General features: G+C 43.9%; 1 protein-coding gene across 1 annotated transcript in view; it reads right to left on the minus strand.

Moving 5' to 3' along the window:
- Positions 1-20,389, minus strand: part of FAM135A (family with sequence similarity 135 member A) — a 1,678,755-nt gene that overhangs the window by 846,683 nt on the left and 811,683 nt on the right. The gene's annotated exons all lie outside the window — the stretch shown is intronic.

Below are 20,389 nucleotides of genomic sequence, written 5' to 3' on the forward strand. Positions count from 1 at the left end.
TGACAGTTTCATTCATATGTTTCAGGGGGTATGTAGACAGTACGATGTTGACCAAAGGATCTGGGTACAGTTCCTGACCCCCTTACTACATGGTAAAGCTGTAACATTTTTGTCCAAACTGTTTGACAGTGACTTTCTAAATTACAATGTTGTACAGAAATGTTTGCTATAATTTTTTAAGCTAACACCTGAAGCTTACAGGAAAAAGTTTTGAGCACACACTCAAGGTAGATGAATGTGTGTGTGAATATGTTGATTTACTAAGTATTTATTTGCATATGTGGGTGAGTGGATGGCAGGTCACCACTTCTGAAGGGCTGGCAGACCTTTTGTTGAGGGAACAAGCCCTTAGCACTTTGAGTACATGAAGATCTGGTTAGCTGATAGACGATGCTCTACTGCAGATGAGTTGGGGAAGAAGGGAGACCTATAAGTATAAGCAGGGCATCCCTGCACAGGAAAGGGACCCCCCAGTGCTGCTCATGGGTCTAAGGGAATCCAAGGTGGGCAGCCTAGGCTGCCCCAACAGAATCTGACAGTAGCAAGGGAGCCACTAGTCCAGGTACACATCCAGGACCTAGGGTTAAATGTTTTGAATGCAACCAGAGGTCCATGTGGCATACATATGTCCACGGAGGCAAGGTGGGAAACAAAAGGTGAGGGAGCCAGTAAGTGGAAATTGACAAAATGCCAATAGTAGGCTGTCTTGAGACAACAGGGTACCAAACTACCATCCTGCAGATGTCCTGATAGGGAAGGATTTTGATGAGGCAGTACCATGTGTTTATGCATATGCAGTTACACGCAGTCAGGCTTGGAGACAAGCATGTGGGTCTGGTAGCCTAGGGGAGAGCCAGACAGACCGCATACTTGCAGCCAGAACTGGTGAGGTGGTTACTTCAGGGAGGGAGCTACCCTGTAGCAGTAAGAATGAAGGTGAGCCACAGCTGCTTGTGGGTACTGATGTTCCCTTGGACAGAGTGACCGCATGGGCAGATGTGAGTAGTAGTACTCAGGCTGACAGTGAGGTACCGCTGTCAGTGGATACCAGACTTCCTGTGGAAGGGGAGTTGGGGAGGGTTACAAAGAGAGGGCTGAGACAGGCTCAGCTCTTGGACCCTATGTTACAGGACCTGAGGCAGGTAGCTAGTGAGGCACCTGATTCTCAAGGGAAGGGGTAATCTGTATACTGGGACAAAGGGTTACTGTATAGAGAGTGGGCCCCTGAGGGAGGGCAAGAAGGTTAGAGAATACAGTAGTTGGTAGTACCTAGAACCTATCGTCTGGCACTTCTAGCCATAGCCTATGATATTCCCTTGCAGGTCATATGGGCATAAATCGTACAAAGAGACGTATTATACAGAACTTCTATTGGCCTAGAATTTCCAGAGATGTAAAAGGGTACTGCAGGACCTGTGAGCAGTGCCAAAAGATAGGCAAGGCAGGAAACAAGGTAAAAGCTCCTTTGATGCCTTTGCCTATGACTGAAGAGCCATTTCAGAAGGTAGCTATGGATACTGTGAGGCCTCTGAGTACCCCAGGTTCCACAGGGAAAAAGTATATCCTAGTGGTAGTAGATTATGCTACAAGATGCCTTGAGGCAGTGGCTTTGGCTTGAGGCAGAAAAGGTGGCAAATGCCTTGTTAGAGATGTTCAGCAGGGTAGGTTTCCCAAAAGAAATACTGACTGAGGTTCCAATTTCATGTCAGACCTGCTAACTTGTCTGAGGAAGTACTGTGAGAGTGAAACACGCAAAGACCATCCCCTACCATCCCCAGACTAAAGGTCTTGTTGAGAGGTTAAACCCTACACTCAACTCCATGCTACGGGCATTTGCAGACCAGTTGAAGAGGGAGTGGGTCAAATATTTGCCCCATTTGTTGTTGGCTTACAGAGAGGTTTCCCCAGGAATCCACGGGTTTTTCACCCTTTGAGTTGCTGTATGGGCATAGAGTGAGAGGACCTCTAGATTTAATTTGAGATGAGTGGGAGGGCGAGTGTGAATCCCACAAGGGGTCTGTTGCGCCATATGTCCTAAACCTCAAGACAAGGCTCAGTGAACTCATGGGCTTGGCCCAGGAGAACTTGGCAGAAGCCCAACAGCAGAAAAAGGTCTGATATGACAGGAATGCTTGAGCTAGAGAGTATGCTGTAGGGCATCAGGTAATGGTTCTCATTCCTGTCAGACACAACAAGCTGCAAGCAGCTTGAGAGGGGCCCTACAAGGTGGTAAGGAAGGTCAGTGAAGTTAAATACATGGTGGAAGTGCTTGGCAGGAGGCAGGAGCACCAAATTGTACCATGTTAACATGATGAAACCTTACCATGACAAGGAGGCCCTTGTGCTGAGTATTTGCAATAGATTGCAGGAGGAGTCTAAGGGAGATCAGGTGACTTTGTTCTCCTCAGTGAGGCTCAGACTGACAATATAGTGGAAGGGGTAGCAATGTTCCAGCAGCTATCTCATACCCAGGTTCGAGAAATCCGAGCAGTGTTACATGTTCACTGGGAAACCAGAGTGCACCCACCTGGTGCAGCACCAGGTGGATACAGGACCCCAAAGACCTATTAGGCAGGCCCCTTACAGGGTGTCTGAGAGAGTCAAACACACTCTGAAGGAGGGGCGACTGGAAATGTTGGAATTAGGGGTAATTCAAGAGTCCAACAGTCCCTGGGCCTCCCCAGTGGTGCTGGTGCCAAAGACAGATGGCAGTACCTGGTTCTGTGTGGACTACAGGAAATTAAATAGTCACACATTGATGCTTACCCCATGCCTAGGACAGACGAAACCCTAGAGCAGCTGGGTGAGGCTAAGTATCTTACCACCACTGATTTTACCAAGGGTTACTGGCAGGTGTCCTTGACTCCCAGTGCTAGAGAGAGGTCAGCCTTTATGATTCCTTTTGGCTTGTATGAGTTCACAAAGATGCCCTTTGGGATGAAAAATGCCCCAGCGATTTTCCAGAGTCTAGTTGAACATATCCTAGCATGAGATTCTGGTTTGCTTACCTAGATGATATTGCCATCTACAGCCATTCCTGGCAAGAGCACCTGCGGCATGTCAGGGAGGTGCTGGGCATACTACAGAGGGCATGGCCAACCATTAAGCTCAGCAAATGTCAGGTGGGTATGGCAGAGGTTTCCTACCTAGGATATAGAGTGGGGAGTAGTAAGATCAGGCCAGAAACTGCAAAAGTGGAAGCCATTCAGGCATGGCCTGCACCTGTTACCAAAAAGCAGGTGAGAGCATTCTTAGGGACAGCAGGGTACTACAGAAAGCTTGTCCCAAGTTATAGTACCATAGCTGCTCCCCTCATAGACCTGACAAGGAAAAACAGGCCAGATAAGGTAGTGTGGACCACAGCATGTGAGTAGGCATTCCAGAAGCTTAAAGAAGCTTTGGGAGAACCTCATGTGTTAGCTAGTCCAGATTACAGCAATGAATTTGTTGTGCAGGTGGATGCTTCAAACCACTGGGTTGGGGATGTACTTAGCCAGATTTCTTCAGAGGGAGAAGAGCACCCAGTGGTTTATCTCAGTCGTAGGCTCCAACCCAGGGAGGAATGCTATGCAGCTGTAGAAAAGGATGTCTAGCCATAGTGTGGGCACTGCAGAAACTTCAGCCCTATCTGCATAGAAGGAAATTCACTGGAGTTACAGATCATAATCCCCTGGTTACACTGAGCCAGCCAGCAAAATGCCAAGTTGCAAAGATGGAGCCTAGGGTTGCAAGCGTTTGACATGTCAGTGCAGCACCGCAGTGGGGTTAGCAAGCCAATGCAGATGGGGTCTCAAGACAGGGAATAGGGTAAGGTATACCGAGATAGAATCAACCCTCTCAAGCAACGTTTTTCAAGGGACACTTGAAAAACTAGCTTGAGTCCTGGGGGGGTAGGTACGAAAAACTGAGGGGCTGCCAGCCCAGCCAGATAGAATTTTATAAATAATTCTATGTCACTGTAAATATTAATATGATCCACAGGCTGGTTTCACAAAAGTAAGAAAAAAGAAGTTATGTACTTAACATAATGTTCCATCTGAGTAGTAAGACTTCATTTTTCTGCACATATGGGTATTCGGATCCGATTCAGATCCGAGCCGGCCAAACTTTTCAAGCATCAGCTCCGAGCTCCTTCCCCCTACCTATATTACATCACTTCCTCCTATCTAGCCCCAGATCGAGTTTGCTGACACTAAATGGCAACATAACCACAATCCTAAACAGGAAAAACCTTAAGAGTGAGGGGGATGGAGGGAGGGAAGGTGCAGAAGAATGAAATCTAACTACTCAGATGGAACGTTATGGTAAGTACATAACTTCTTTATCTGAAGTAGTTAACTTCATTCTTTCTGCACATATGGGACAGAGTCCCCAGCTACTAGTTTTCCTGGGAGGCCCTTATGGAAGAATATTTCTGAGCACCGCAGAGCCAAAGGATGCTCTCCCTCTAAATAAGATCCAATTTATAATGAGAGATGAATGTGTGCGAATTGGCCCAAGTCGCTGCCGCACAGATATCGTCTAATAGAACTCTTGACCAGAAAGCTGCAGAAGTGGCCATTGCCCTAGTGGAATGAGCCTTCAATACACCTTTGTCCTTATAAACTTGCTTTTTTAAAACTAACACGACGACCAAACGCAAAGAAGGGAGGAAAAAAAGGCAAAGGTATTCACACCCAACTACACTAATAAGACCAAAAAACCTTACCACCTTGCTTACAGCTCAGAGACCACGATGCTGACTCAGAGCAGCAAACGAGATCTAGGGCTAGACAGGAGAAAGTGATGTAATATAGGTAGGGGAGGAGCTTGGAGCTCAGAGTTGATGCTTGAAAAGTTTTGCTGGCTCTGATCCGAATACCCATATGTGCAGAAAGAATGAAGTTAACTACTTCAGATACTGTGTTATGTACTAAGCTTCAAAAATGTCACCACAGTGCATCCTGCTGGAAGAAAGCTGATAAGTTAAGAATTTAAAACTGTGTGTGATCTCAAGCTAGGAGACAGGATGCCTGGGCTAGGAAATTCTTTCTATTGTCCTACGACAGAGATAATTACTAGGCTTTGCATGTAAAGTGTCTTTTATTGCTGTGGCTTCCTGGCAGGTGCAGATTACAAAGAAATGTTAAATTTTAAGTTCTGTAAGCCTGGGAAACGTAAGTAGAAGTGTCAAGAATGATGAAATCTGAAATGACTCAGCAGTAATGTGGATTATCACTTTAAGGGCTATCTCAGAAAGTAAGAATAGCATTTTGTTCTCAAACTGATAACTCACCAGCACTTGCTTTGCTCTGTAAGTAGGATCTTAGATCTTATTATTTCTCTTATAGATAGACAGAAATAGCGAGATTAGCCTAGCTGTTTTCTATATTTATGTCAGACTGTCCTACAATGTTGTTTTAAAGTATTTCCTGTGATTTCTGAACTCTCTAATGTCATTGTGTTGAGTTAATAAGTATTGTCTTGTATTATTATTAACTCATTACAGCCGAGTGACTTCTCCAGGCCTTTCTGCAGTTACCTCCTACTGCGTCTCTAGGCGTCAAATATTGCCTGTTCATATTTGCATTAATAATTCCAAAATCATGCTACATACAAGGTATCAGAATATTTTATCCTGAAGCATACATGATGGCAAACACAACTGTATTGATATATGACCTCTGTCAATTAGTATTTGTTAGAACTGTAAGGTGATAACTTCATTTTTTAAAGGCTGAAGCCACACCCACTGGGAGTTAAAGGTACACACTCAGAAGAGCTGTACTGGAGGGAATGAGTTAAATACATTTAAACATTTTAACTGTGGCTGTTTTGTGTACATATAATTTAAGCTCTTGGAGTACTTGCATGTATTTGGCGATACTGTATAGCCACTCCTAAATAGCCTTCAAGTCTCGGTCACACTTACCAATAGGATAACAGTAATATTGCACAGTAGAATTTGGACACCCTTTGGTAAGGGCCTTCAGAGTAGCTGATAAAGAGTAGTTGGTGGGAGTGATTACTACCTCATGCCCTGGGCAGAAGGGGGCATAGCTAGTGAACCTGTGTCAGCCTTCCCCAGAAGTGTTTGTATATAAATCAAATCTCAAATTGTGTGTGTGTCAGCTACTTAGGCAGGGACATGAAGCACTGGTTGGGCAGACAGGGTACTGCAGGTTTTGGCTTGACTACTCGGCTGAGATCTGAACCCTATAGCTGTGCCAGTGGGGAGTTTTATTGGGGATCTGAAGAGAAAGGGAGAAAACATCCCCATATATACTGTGATCGCTGTGTGCTCTTAAGGGAAATTGTACTTTACTGTGTGTACTTGTTATCCTCCCAATGTGAATGCCCCTCACTGGTGTTAGTGTTGAGGATTGAGGCTCCTTGATTACTGGGCCAGTTCACGGGCGTCACAGGAGGGTTCCTTCCACATTTATTGGGGTGTCCCCCCTCGGTACATCACAGAAGGGGGATAACTGAGGTTCTCCAATCAGCAGTGATAGCAGTCTTGTGGATCCCCCCTTTTCTGTCTTCTGCATGTCTTATCTCCCCACATCAGCCCTTTATAGTGTTCCTGTGTCTGCTGTCATTTATGTTTATGTGATCCTTAATCCTCTCCCCTACATCCTCTACCCTTACCCCCTCCCAGACTGCCTTTAAAAAAAAGAGCGGGAGGTTTATCTCCCACAAAAACATACTGCCCCTATAATCCTGCCTCCTCCTATACAATCCACTTAACATGTTCCTTCTGTGTTTCCCTTGGCTTTTCTCTTTCTCCTCTCTCCCCCTTTCACAGCTTTTCTGTCTACTCCATTTTCCAACCTTGAGAATTCCAGTCAGGGTATCCACATAAGAACACCCTGTTCAGTAAATACAATAAACCTGACAACAATTTTGGTGAGATGCAAGCCAACAGCACTCTTGAAGTTCTTGAGAGATCCGGGCAGGCTCATTCCAGCAGCACCCTTTGAAAAATGCCCCAAACCATTTGTGACTTTACATCTATACCACTCCTCTGACCATAACTACACTGCTTTAAACTCCTTTTATGTCACTTAAGATGTGCAAAAGTGTTACTGGCATTTCCAAGAAGAGCTGAGAACCTGTAAAACCAGCACTGGTTGTTCGTGCCTTGCTAATCTGAATACAGGTGCAGTGCCACTACTTCACAATTACCACTGTGCTTATGTGAATGGCAGAAAGTACAGTTGTGTACACTTACCATAAATGTAGATGTTTGAGTGTATTCACTGTTGCAGTCATCACATTTGGGTTATCCCTGCCAGGGTAGCCCTCAGTCGGCCTGAATACCAGAGGCCGAGTATTTCTGCGTTGGTTGCTATTGTCCAGAACTGACATCAGGTCGTCAGTGGTATAAAATAAGGCAGCCAACGCCATTACATCAGTTTTTCTTGCCCTGTCAGGAGCCCCCAAGAGAGAGCTTGGTTATGGTGGAAGAACACTACCAATAGAAAGTAAATAAAAATTACTTGTAAGGAGAGACAGAGCGACAGAAAGTGAGAGAGAGAGACAAGGGGGATGGAGGGAGGGAGGGAAATCAGGACTGCAACAGTGATTACAGTCAAACATCTACATTTACAGTAAGTGTACACAACTGTACTATGTTCTTCGTGTTTCAATGATGCAGTCATCACATTTGGGTTGATTCCCAAAGCTGAAGAAAAGGGTGGAGGCAGTCAAGAAGACTCGGGGCTGGCTTGGATGCCCTGCAAGATGGTGGTGGCAAAGCCTGCCCTGCATTTGGAGATGATAGGCAGGTGGTAATGCTTGGTGAAGGTATGAACAGATGTCCATGTTGCAGCCTCTAGGATGCCCCTGCTGGGGACCCCTCTGAGGAAAGCTACAGAGGTGGAGGTTGTTCTGGTAGAATGTGTCCTGACCCCCTTGTGGGGAGGATTCCCATGCTGCTTGTAGCAGAAATGGATGCAGTGTGCTATCCATTCGGAAAAGGTTTGTTTGGATATGGCCTTGCCCTCTGCTCCTGCAGCAAAGCTGACTATCAACTGATCAGTCTTTCTAAATGATTTAGTCCTGTCTAGGTAGAATCTGAGCTGTCTGTGCACATCTAGAGAGTGCAGAATTCTTGCCCCTTGTTTTGTAGGTTAGGGGAAAAAGGTGGGCAAATGAATGGATTGGTTGAGAGCCACACTGGACACCACTTTTGGCATGAAGGATGGATTAGTCCTGAGGAAGACCCTGTCAGCATGGAAGATGATGAAGGGCTCTACAGCCATAAGAGCTTGTAGCTCGGATTCTCTTCTAGCTGAAGTGATGGCCAGAAGCAAGGCTGTCTTCCAAGAGAGAAATTTTAACTCTGCTGAAGCTGCTGGTTCAAAGGGGGGCAGGGTGAGCTTTTCCAACACAAAGTTTAAGTCTCAAACTGGGGTAGGTGCTCTTCTGGGTTGTCTCAAGTTGCTAGCACCTCTTACGAACTGTTTGATGAGAGGGTGTAAGAAAAGAGGTGGCTCTGTGCTGAAATGAACAGAGATGGCAGATGCATGAATTTTAATAGAAGGATAGACCCTTGTGTAGTAGGTCAGGCAGGTAATCCAGGATAGAGGTAGGGAGAGCTGTGCCGTTCTGGCTCCCTTAGCCTGGATCCAGGTGCAAAACCTTTTCCACTTGTCAGCATAAGACTTTCTAGTGCTAGGGCATCTGGCCTCACATATAACATCTACAATTTGTTTGCTTAGATTGGCAGCTTGTTTAGATTGGCAGCTTGTGAAGTGGTCAGGGAATAACCCAGGCTGCCAGACTGATGGTCTGCAATTGGGGATACATGAATTCTCCATTCCCCTGTGTCAGGAGTGTTGGGATCTGAGGGAGATGCCATGGTGGCAGGGGTGGCAGGCTGCACAGCAGTGGGTACCAATGCCGGCATGGCCAGTCTGGGGCAATCAGGATGGTCCTCGGTTTTTCCTCCTTTACTTTGTGCAGTACCCTTGAAATGACCGGTAGAGGGGGAAATGCATAGACCGACAGGTTGACCCACTGGAAGGATAGAGCATCCACTTTCCAGGCCTTGCTGTGAGGTTCCCTGCTGCAGGATTTGCTGAGCTGATGGTTGGAATGGGAAGCAAAGAGATCGACCTTTGGGGTGCCCCATTTCTGGGTGACAAGGGTGAAGGTTCTTTGGTCTAGCTGCCACTCAAGTGGGTCCAGAAGATTTCTGCTTAAGTTGTCTGCCAGACAGTTTAGAGAGCCTGGAAGGACTTGTGCTAACAGGTGTAGTTGCATGGCTGAGGCCATGTGCGAAAGGGTCATGGCGAACCTGCACAGATGGTACGAATGAGTCCCTCCCTGCTTGTTGATATACCACATCACAGTGGCTTTGTCTGTTTTGATCAGTAGAGGCCCCGGGGAAAGTAGGGGTCTGAAACTGTCAGAGCGTGCTAAACAGCTGACATCTCTTTTTGGTTGATGTGCAGATGTATTTAATTTGGGCTCCACTGGCCCTGAATGCACCTGACGTCCAGGTGTACACCCCAGGCATAGTCTCATGTGTCTGTGGTGAGGGTCTGGGCAGGGTGGGGTTGTGAGAAGGGAAGTCCCTTGTTGTGGTAGCATGCTGCTGCCCACCAGAAAAAAATCTTTCCTCAAACAAGGCATCATTGGTATAAGAGTTTCCAGGTCTTGGGAGTGCTGACACCAAAGGCATTTTAGGTACCACTGCAGTTTCCTCATATGCAGTCTGGCATATGGAATGAGTAGAATGCAAAAAGGCATGAACCCCAGAGCTTGCAAAATATTCTTGCGGATAACTGGGGTCTGGTGGCTAGTTGAGAGAAGTAGGCTGTCAGGTAGGTTTGTTTTTCTGGTGTAAGGAATGCAATCTGGGATGCTGTGACCAGGCTTGCTCCCAGGAATACAATTTTTTGTGTGGGTACTAGTTTGGATTTCTTTTCGTTGATAGTATACCCCAGGGAGGTCAGAAGGTCCTTTACAAAAGTCAGGTGCTTTAGCAGCTTTTCCTGACTGTCTGCCTGAATCAGGCAGTCGTCTAAGTATGGGTAAATTTGAATATTTCTTTGGCTGCAAAAAGCAATGGCGGGAGCCAGACATTTTGGAAAACTCTGGGAGCAGTGGATAAGCCAAACGGAAGAGCAGAGAACTGAAAGTGCATTGATCCTGCCCTGAAACCTAGGTATTTCCTGCATGATTCCCTGATTGGGACATGTAGGTAGGTCTCTTTTAGGTCTAGGGTGGCTAACCAAGCATCCTTGGACAGCATAGGCAGAAGCTGCTGGAGGGTGAGCATTTTGAATTTTGGTATCACCATAAAGGTGTTTAAAATGGCTAGATCGAGGATGGGGTGCAATGTGCCCTCTTTTCTGGGTATCAGGAAGAGTCTGGAGTAGAAACCTTGGCCTATCTGTTCTACAGGAACATGCTCTATTGCCCTCAAAGAGAGCAGGGAAAGGACTTGCTTTTTGGCCTCTGCCCACTAGTTTGGGGGAAGATCTGGGAATCCTTGTGGGGTTGGTAGAGTAAGGAAATAAAATTTGTATCCCTGGGACACTATGCTGAGGATCCAGTGGTGTTGTTAATGGTGGCCCAGGTACTTGCGTGGAAGGAGTTTTCCTCCTAGGGGCAAGAGCAGGTGGGCAGAGGGAGGGGGTGGAAGTGTAAAGTCATTCTGAGTTCTTACTTTGAGGGGGTGGCTTAGCACTCCCTGGTTTTGAAGAGGAGGAACTCCAATGCTTAAATCTCGGCATTCCCTGGGGCTGTTGTCTGGGGTCCTGCTTCCCCAGGGTCTGGGCTGAGCTGACCTGGAGGGGGCAGGAAAGGACCAGTGCTTGGAGGGGCAATGCCTACTGAACCTCGGTGGCTCGACCTGCAAGAAGTCTAACTTTCTGCATAGATTTAGCTTTTTCTTCCCTCTTTTTTAAGACCTCCTCTGCCTTGGTGCCAAATAATATGTCATTGTGCAAGGGTGCATCCAATAACTTGAATTTGACATTGTCTGGCAAGAGCTGTTCCTTAAGGAAAGCATGCTTTCTAAGGACAGAATCAGTGACTGCTGCCCTGCAAGATGCTTCTAGGGGGTCAAAACCACATTGTAAGGTGTGCTTAGTTATGTAACTTGCAAAATGCATTTAACTCTTGTAACTCTATTTTCTGCAAAAGCAGGAAAAGAAGATATCTTTTGTTTGAGGAGTTCCATGGTATGTTGCTGATATTTTAGTATATGGAACTGACAATTTAGTGCTCTAATAGCAAGAGTAGCAGAGGTGCATACTTTTTTACCCCATCTGTCAAATGCTCGGGAATCCCTATCTGAGGGGGTGGGATTCTTAGCAGAAGTTACTTTAATTCCTTTAGGACATTGAGAGATAACCTCTGTGTAAGCAGTAGGATTTTTGAAAAGAAATCTGTAAGAGTCAGGGACTCTATAGTACCTGTCAGGTTTTCTGGGAGCAGGAGGGAGAGTGTCAGGAGTCGAACTGGATTCCATAAAAACATCATCCACAACATCTAGGACAGGAGGAATAGCTAGAGGTCTGTGCTGTGGAAGATCTAAGAATTGCCTGAGTCTCTTTTTTGACTGACGGTAGTCCTAACATTCCCATTGAAAATGCTTCCTTAAAGTATGTAGGGTTTCACCAAAGAAAAAGTCCTCAGGTGGAGAGGCTGAAGGGATGGATTCTTCTGCATCAGAATCCTCATAAGCAGAAAGGGGTTGCATATATTCAGATGCATCAGAGTCATCGGACTCCTGTTCAGATAAAACTACTGGGGACACATCTCATTTTCTTTTGGAAGCGGTAGCTTGGCTTCCCTTGATAAGCATTATAAGGTCTTCCACCATTTTAAGCATTTTATTCTGAGGCAAGGAAGCAGGTGCCTGAGCTTGGGTTGTCGATTTTTGGGTGTGGTTCGTACCATGGGCCTTACAAACTTGGTAGTTTTCGAAAGAACGGTAGACGCGAAAGAAGTCAGTCTGTGTCGAGAATCGGTAGTGCAAAGTACTTCCTCAGAAGCCAGTGCTAACTCAGCGGCTCCAGACCCATCCAAGGTAGAGACATCCGTAGGATCCTTTGTCGATGAAGAATCTCGCAGCATACAGGACTCCGGAAGAGTCTCGCAGCATACAGGACTCCGGAAGGGCCTCGGTAGCAGCCTGCGAATCCACAGAAGCGGGCAGAGGCTGCGAAAGCGCCTCACTAAGGACCAGAGAACTGACAACTAGCTTAACGGAAGCATCGTCAGCAGTTTTGGACCTGTGTGGTCTGTCTCTGTCTTTATCCTTAAGTTTTTTAGGAAGATCTTCTGTCGGATGGCTTACCAAAGCCATATCAGAATTTGAGGACTGAGAGTGAAAATACCTAGCTACAATAAAGGCCCGACGAAGTATAGTCCTGGCTTTGAACAAAGCACGAAAGTGACAATGGGGGACGTCGTGGTCTGGGCCTTAGCAAGTGATGCAGTAAGAATGAAAGTCTCAGTGTGGTATTTGCTTTTCACAGGCGAGACAATTGTTAACTTTTTCTGACATCGGTTAAAGCAAGAAAAAAGGATGCCCAACAGGGTACTTAGCTTTAGAAGACTTCAACTTCAATTCGGAAACGTAAAACTCAGGTAATGGCCGACCGGCATTCGTGCGAACTGCTTCTGGCTCCTCGGCAAGAAAGACTGATGTAATGGCGTTGGCTGCCTTACTTAATACCACTGATGACCTGACATCAGTCCTGGAGTGATGGCAACAGACACAGAAATACTAAGCCTCTGGTATTCGGGCTGACTGAGGACTACCCTGGCAGGGATAACCTAAATGTGATGACTGCAACAGTGAAACATGAAGAACATCTATGAGTACCCCTACTAATGTGGCAATAGGAACACTTTAATGTTTGCCGAGTGCCTAGCATCTGTATGAAATACCATCTTTCAGAATTTGAGAGAGTAATAAAGTATCAATTAGTAAGGTTCACATCCACAGTTCATAACAGCAGTTATGAAATGTATACACCTCATTATGGACTAACTGCACTTCTGCAAGCATCCAGAATTGTCACTTCATACAGAATAAGCTGTAAACAGTAAACATTGCATCTTATACCATAAAATCATTCTTCATTGTTAGTGAATAATAAATGACATTACAACAGCATTAATACTAGTCTGATATAATGTATTACTATTAATTTTACTAGAGGGAGCAAGCAAGCATTCAATTAATGCAACAGAAACCAAATATCAAGAGCTTCTAAATAAATGTTACCAATGTTGTTGTTTGTCTTTTGGCTTTTCCCGGTAAGGGGTCGCCACAGCGGAACTCCGGTCCGCTAATGATTGGCAGTAGATTTTTACGGAACGCCGAGGTGCTAGCTCGATGCTCAACCTTCAACGAAGGCACGCCCATTTACGCATGCATGTCTTTCGAACGCTACCCAACCGCGGGGAAGACATGCAGACTCCACACAGAAGGCACTCCCAAGCCCAGCTGAGAATTGAACGGGAGAACCTCTTGCTGTGAGGTAACAACGCTTCCGCCATACCAGTGCGGCATTAAATAAATGCTACCAATAAATTGGATAATGAGATGAAGGGGAAAACAGCTATCTGTACTGTTGCAGTGTACATCACTATTGCTCCTAGGAATAAGTAGCAGTTGACATATTGACACATTGCTGGCATAATAAAGAATAACTGAGCTGCTTAAAAACACAATGATATATTCTGCACTAAAAGTTTAAGGTTACACCATAAAGAAAATGCACTCAAGTCTGCACCGACAATGAAGTGGATGCAGGTAGGTCAGGTAAGAATAGTTGCCATATGCAACTCCTGCTATGGTGTAGATGAACAGCAGCTACAACTTTAAATAATAAAAAGTTTGGCCTACACAAACACATATGGGCAACTTCCATAAGCAATGTTTCAGATGTTTTAGACCTTGGGCTAGTACACTGTAACAATGAAGAAAATAAATAAGGACTGCACACAACTCCACTGTGAATGCCTCAACAGCAGCGAGGCAATACTTGCAGTAGAAGCTAACACACAGAGCTATAAGTACTGCAAAATGAATAACGAGATCAGTAGCAGCTGCCTGCAAGTAGGATTATACAATCTAAACAGAAGTAGACAAAAAAAGTAGGTTAGCAGTATACAGTATAACAGAGGTAAGCAAAGCACATGAAATTAGATCTCTGTTTCCCAGCAGCGTCAGATCATTCCATGAACCTTAACAGTGTGTCAGAGAGAGGACCAGAAGCAAAGAAAAAAAAAGTCAGTATATTTAAGTGAAAGTCAACCACATAACAGCATGCTGAGATATCTAAACCTTATCGCACCTATATTCAGTAAACACTAAGGGTCAGTATTTACATCCAAGTGACACCCAAAGCTAGAAGGAGGAAAGAGGTAACTTATGCTGGTACCTCTACTGAGAGTGAAAGTGGTTCATTAACACATAAGCATGCAATACATCTGATCAGACTGACAAACTGAAGCAAGACGGAATACAGCAAAATAGCAAGTACACAGTGAAAAGCTGGCAGTCATAATGTTCAAAAGATTATTATTATTATTTTGCTAGTTGTAACCTACATAAAGAAAAGCTATTAAGCTCACTACAGACAAGGTGTAAAGACCATGGAGAAGATGAGTTAAAGAGATAAAGGGAAAAATGTATTTGCACATTTACATATAAATACATACATGCAGTGGTGCAGCAGTTAACGCTTTGCCTCACAGCAAGAGGTTCTCTGATTCAATTCTCGGCTGAGGTGCCTTCTATGTGGAGTCGGCATGTCCTCCCTGCATTCACGTGGGTTTTCTCCAGGTGTTCCGGTGTCCTCCCACAATACAAACACGTGTCTGGAGTGTTTCTCTCCAGGCCCCTGCTGAAAATTGGCTCTGTCCTAGTCGGACTTTCCCAGTAAAACAATGTTAAATAAATAAACTACCAGCACAAAAGTAATGCTATATTAACAGACATGTAAACCTTTAACATCTGTTGTCTTCAAGCAGGTGTGTCTTTAGTCTTTTCCAGGAGAGAGTCAGTCTGGGGATTGCTCAGATGTTTTCAGGAATTAGAATGAGAGAAAAAGTTTAGTAAATGCATTTCTCACTAATGGTTCATTTAAAAGGTGGTCTAATAAGCGGTTTTCCTTCAGTGCTAGAAGCATATAAGGCTGCTCTTTAGCTAGTAAATTATTATGAAGAGGTGAGGAGTACCTCATATGAAGAAGTTTGAAAGTTATGAGCATTTAATAGTACAAAGCCTTTGTCTGTAACTGGCATCCATTTATTTTCTGCAATGCATTGCAACAGTGTACCCTATTTGAAAGGTGAATAAATTGTGGTATTTTGCTCTCTATTGAATGCATAACTTAAGCATTAGGGGAAGATAACAGAGTAGTAAGCGACAGGTAGCCCACATTCCACTCTAGGGAAAAGTATTAACTGCTATAACACACCTTGCGTCGGTGGCAAGTAAATTAGCACAACACTGAGTTCTGTTAGCACTTTGCTGACCTTAGCTGCTGTGCGAGCTGAAAAAGAAAGTGTACAATCTTTATTCCTAAGAGTCCTTGCTGTGTAATCCAAGTAATCTGAGTGTTTGCTAGGTCAGTAATAATAATGGCTATGTGTTTCTGTTAGCTTTTATGAGTTTTCAAAAAGCACGACAGTGGTTATTGTAGCATGGATACTAAAACTGTTAGTACCATCAGGTGTAGACTATCATTATGCCTCAGCATATCAGGGTTACTCTGGCTCTGAACTTTTCTAAGTAATCACTGCTGTTAATTGAGCACATACACAGAATGCATACACACTATTACATAGAAGTTATACCGTATTTATATTTGTTGCTGCTACTTTAAGTAGACATTTATTAATGCACACAGATAATTATCCATTTTCCTTTGAATTTTATTTATTTATTTGTGTTTGGATTGCACACCATCATTTGTTGGCACTGTTCTTCATGGATCTCAACTGAAATTGGATTTCAACCCATAAACAAACAGAAAAAATACTGAAGGTAAGGTTGAAAGTTTCTCTGAAGGCTAAGAATCATCCGTCTAATCCTCTTAAGGACATTTTTAGTAAATGAAGACTTCTACGTCTAAAGGTAGACCTGCAAGACTCTAAGCACAGTCAAACCTAGAGGGACTGAGGGATTTCTTTGAACAAATTACACTTCTGGTACCTATCCTTTGGAGGATTTTTTTTCTCCATGGAGCACCAGTGAAAGCCTTGCTCCATGACAAAAATTATCACAACAAAAAAGCTGAAAAAATGTTCAATGGCAAGAAAAGCATGTAGTGAATGTTAAATGCAATACTACATACAACTGTATATTTAGTCAACATAAGAATATAGTACAAACAGCAGTTTAAGTTTCGTCAGGTAGGGAATTCTAAATGAAACAGTAAATACAACAACAAATAAAATTAATACAAAATTAAGCTACTGTGTGCGTTTTAAATAAATAAATACATACATGCATAAATAAAAGAAGGCAAAGCTAAACCACATACTGGTAATACTGGCAAGCCATTACAAAAGAATGTCACGTGTGAAAGTTTCTGACCAACAAAAAAGGACTACTGAAAATGGTAGAAAACAAGAAATATTAGGAAAATATTTTTTTTTAATTCAGGCAATGAAAGCAATACCAGAAAAAGCATCCAGGGTCTGTGTCTGAGACCGCTCAAGCACTTTCCGTGGCAAAGAAGACTCAGAGAGAGTGCAACCTCTATTGGTAAAAAGCAATAAAGTGCAGAACATGGCTAAGACATTCCAAGTTCAACTACTGGCTTGGACACCTACAGATCTGGCATTACAGACAGAAGAAAGACTAAGCTTATCTTGCTCACATCTCTTTTTTTTTGGGGGGGGGGGGTTCATGCACATGTTGGTTGTTAGAATTCCCAGTGGAGACCAGGGATCACACATCATGAGGGGGCAGTACCTGTAAGTTTACCACATACGAAAGTTCATTGCAAAATCCTCCACTCAAATGCTATGGGTACATGCTGGGAATGTAAGGCTTAAGCAAAAACTGTAATCCTTCAGCAGGGATGATACCTCCACTCTGCTGTACTTTTGATTTGTGCTCTCCTCCCTTGGGAAATAACAGGCCAAAGGGCCTTCTCTTTTATGGAAAGAAAGTGCACCTTGAGTAGCCTGAGGGAGGAACTTGGTGGTTAAGTAGGGGGAATGGTGAAATCTCATTTTAAAACACGGAAATTGAGACATGAAGTGCAATATGGGATTGTGGACATGTTAAGCAGCCACTGAAAGTTTGATTTGCTTAGAGGTCTTAATGACCACGGCCCTTGTCCTGTGAGTTTTAGGGGATGAACCCCACTTTTACTAGATTTCTCACATTACATTATTACACCTGTCCCCTGAAACATATAAAGTAATGCCTTTCACATTGTTATACAACAATATAAACACAGCAAATAAACTATACATATTAATAATTATGTTAAAATCAGCATAACTAATTTAATGCAACTATCAATGTGTTTAGTGAACGTCTTAAGTCATGCAAACTGATCCAGGGAGTACATACAGAAAATTGCTGACAAATCTACTTCTTTGCTTTGCAAATGTGATCTAGTGGAAAGCAAAGTTCAAGAAATGTACTTATTCTCCTTACTTCTACAACTATACAAGGACACCCATGACTTCTGTCAGGAAAAGGATCTTGTCACTGAGGAAGGCATCCAGGAGAATTCCTGTTGGTTTGCTGAATGCAGTTTTGGCAAACATAAAAGGATCAAAGTGCATTCACCAAGACTACTTTTCTTCACAGTGGAGTATTATCTTTTTTCACTGCTGCAAGACTCTGGAGTTGATATGGGGGGGCATGGAGATGTCCCCCCACACATGGGGGGAGGGTGCAGGGGGTCCTGCCCCCTGAAAAAAGGAGGTTTCTGCAGATAGTTGATGAAAGTAGTTTCAGTGAACATTTTTGAATGCTTTTTGTTTGCCAAAACTGCCTTTGGCAAGTCAACATGAATTCATCAAGAATACCTTACAATGTTCTTCTTGGACAGAAACTAAAGTAGAGACAATGGCAAGTATATGCTTGCCATCCAGAAGCCTTTGCAGCAGTGTCAGTGCCACAACTGCACTGCATCCTTAACAGTAGTCTTACACACAATGCAGGAATGGCTTAGAACCTTCTCTCAGCTACATAATCATTATTCTGCTCCTTTACCACTTTAGACAAGACAGGATCAAAAGTTCAATCCTGAAAGGGTAGAAATAGCAAAAGATGAAAAGGCAACCTTCAAGCTAGGATCGGAAAGGTCAGTCCTGAAAGGGTAGAAATAGCTAAAGATGAAAAGGCAACTTTCAATTAATATGACCTAAATCTACCTCAACTTTTGGAGTTTTGAAATAAGATGGTACTTAACTAAAATGGACAAATACATATTTTGTTAATTAAAACAAACAAAAAAAAAAGATGATCTACTTGTGGTTATTTGCCTCTCAACTTTTTCTGTACAGTACCTTTCTTTTGTATACAGTTGTGGTGGTGATTCACTCTCAAATGAGACATGGTCTGTCCCAAGAAAGAAAAGACCATCTTACCTAGCATTTTTTCCCCACATAACTTACAACAGCAGAAAAGTAACGCAGGAGTATAATACAATAAGTACTGCAAAAGCTTGATTACGTTTTCCTAAATTTAAAAAGACAACTGCACCGTAACGTTCCATGTGTGCTGTCCATTATTTTTAAATGGCTGGGTTCGGAACCAATCCTCAGTCCCGACTCAGCCTTCTACAAAAGTTTGAGGTATTCTACTAGCTTGTGGCTGAAAACCCCTTCCCATCATGCCCTATGAAAGCTCCCCAGATCTTGTTTGCTGATATAACAATAGGTATGAAATAAAACTATCGAATACTTTATACACCAATGAAGAAGGTCAGAGAATAAGAAGTTATGTACTCACCATAATGTTCCATCTGAGTAGGTATCTTCATTTGTCTGCAACCTTTGGGATTTTTTGGGATACGGATCCGATCTCGGATCCGAGCCGGCAATTTCAACCACAGCATAGATCCGACCTCCTAGCTCCTCCCTTTACCCATAATCCCCTGCCAACCCTGACTGACCTCAGATCAAGTTTGCCCCATATAACAAGCTGTCACTGTGTCCCAGAAGGGACTCATCCAAGACAAATCCTAATTACGGTCATATTGGTCAGGGGGAAGGAGGGGGGATGGTTGCAAACAAATGAAGATAACTACTCAAATGGAATGTTATGGTGAGTACATAACTTCTTAATCTGAAGTAGGCACTTCATTTGTCAGCAACCTTTGGGACAGAGTCCCCAGCTACCTGAATCTTGGGTGGCCATCATGGAAGGATATTCCGGAGCACTGCAGAGCCAAAGGACGCCCTACTCTGGAGACATCTAGTTTGTAATGGCTGATAAAGGTATGAGGTGAAGCCCAAGTGGCTGCGGAACAAATATCATCCAAGGGAACCCTGGATCTAAAAGCAGCTGATGTAGCGACAGATCTAGAAGAATGAGCGCGGACTCCCTGAGGTGCAGGCCTTCCCAAACTCTGATATGCTAAGAGAATACAACTAGCTATCCATCGTGACAGGGTTACTTTTGAGACTGACTTTCCTAAGTTGGTTTTGGCAAAGGAGACAAACAACTGGTCGGATTGTCTATGACCAGCAGTTCGATAAATATAAAAACGCAGCTGTCTATGCACATCCAAAGAATGCAGTTTATATTCTTCTTTGTTCTGATAGTTGGGGAAGAACACGGGAAGATTAATAGATTGGTTAATGTTAGCTTCAGAAGATACCTTAGGCAGAAAGAACGGATTGATCCTGAGGTAAACTCTATCCTGATGGAAGGCTAAATACGGTGGTTTGACACAGAGACTGAAGCTCAGAGACTCTTTTAACTGACGTAATAGCCACCAGAAAAGCAGTCTTCCAAGAAAGGTACTGAAGATCCACCGTGGCCGCCGGCTCGAAAGGGGGGCTAGTCAAGGCCTGCAGGACCAAAGATAAATCCCATGGGGGTACTACTTCCCTGACAGGAGGTCTGAGGAGGAAGGTACCCTTGAGGAAAGCTTTGCAAAGCTTGGAGGTAATAAGAGGGCCCGACTCATGCCCTACATGATGGTGCGAAATCTCTGCCAGTTGTACCTTGACTGTGGAGCAGCTAGCCCCCTGATGAAAAAGAGTAGTCAGGAAATCCAAAACCGATGTTAGAGGCGCCATAAAAGGATCTAAGTGACTGTGCCCAGCCCAGATAGAAAAACGTTTCCACTTACTCCGATAGACCTTTCTGGTGGATGGCTTGTGTGCTGCTACTAGAATAGCTTTGACTGGAGAGGAAATTCCGGGAGTCCTTATCAAGAGTGGAACTGGAGCAACC

This window comes from Protopterus annectens, chromosome 2.part2 (genome assembly GCF_019279795.1).
Source record: "Protopterus annectens isolate FY-2018-M chromosome 2.part2, PAN1.0, whole genome shotgun sequence".
NCBI classification, from domain to species: Eukaryota; Metazoa; Chordata; order Ceratodontiformes; family Protopteridae; genus Protopterus; species Protopterus annectens.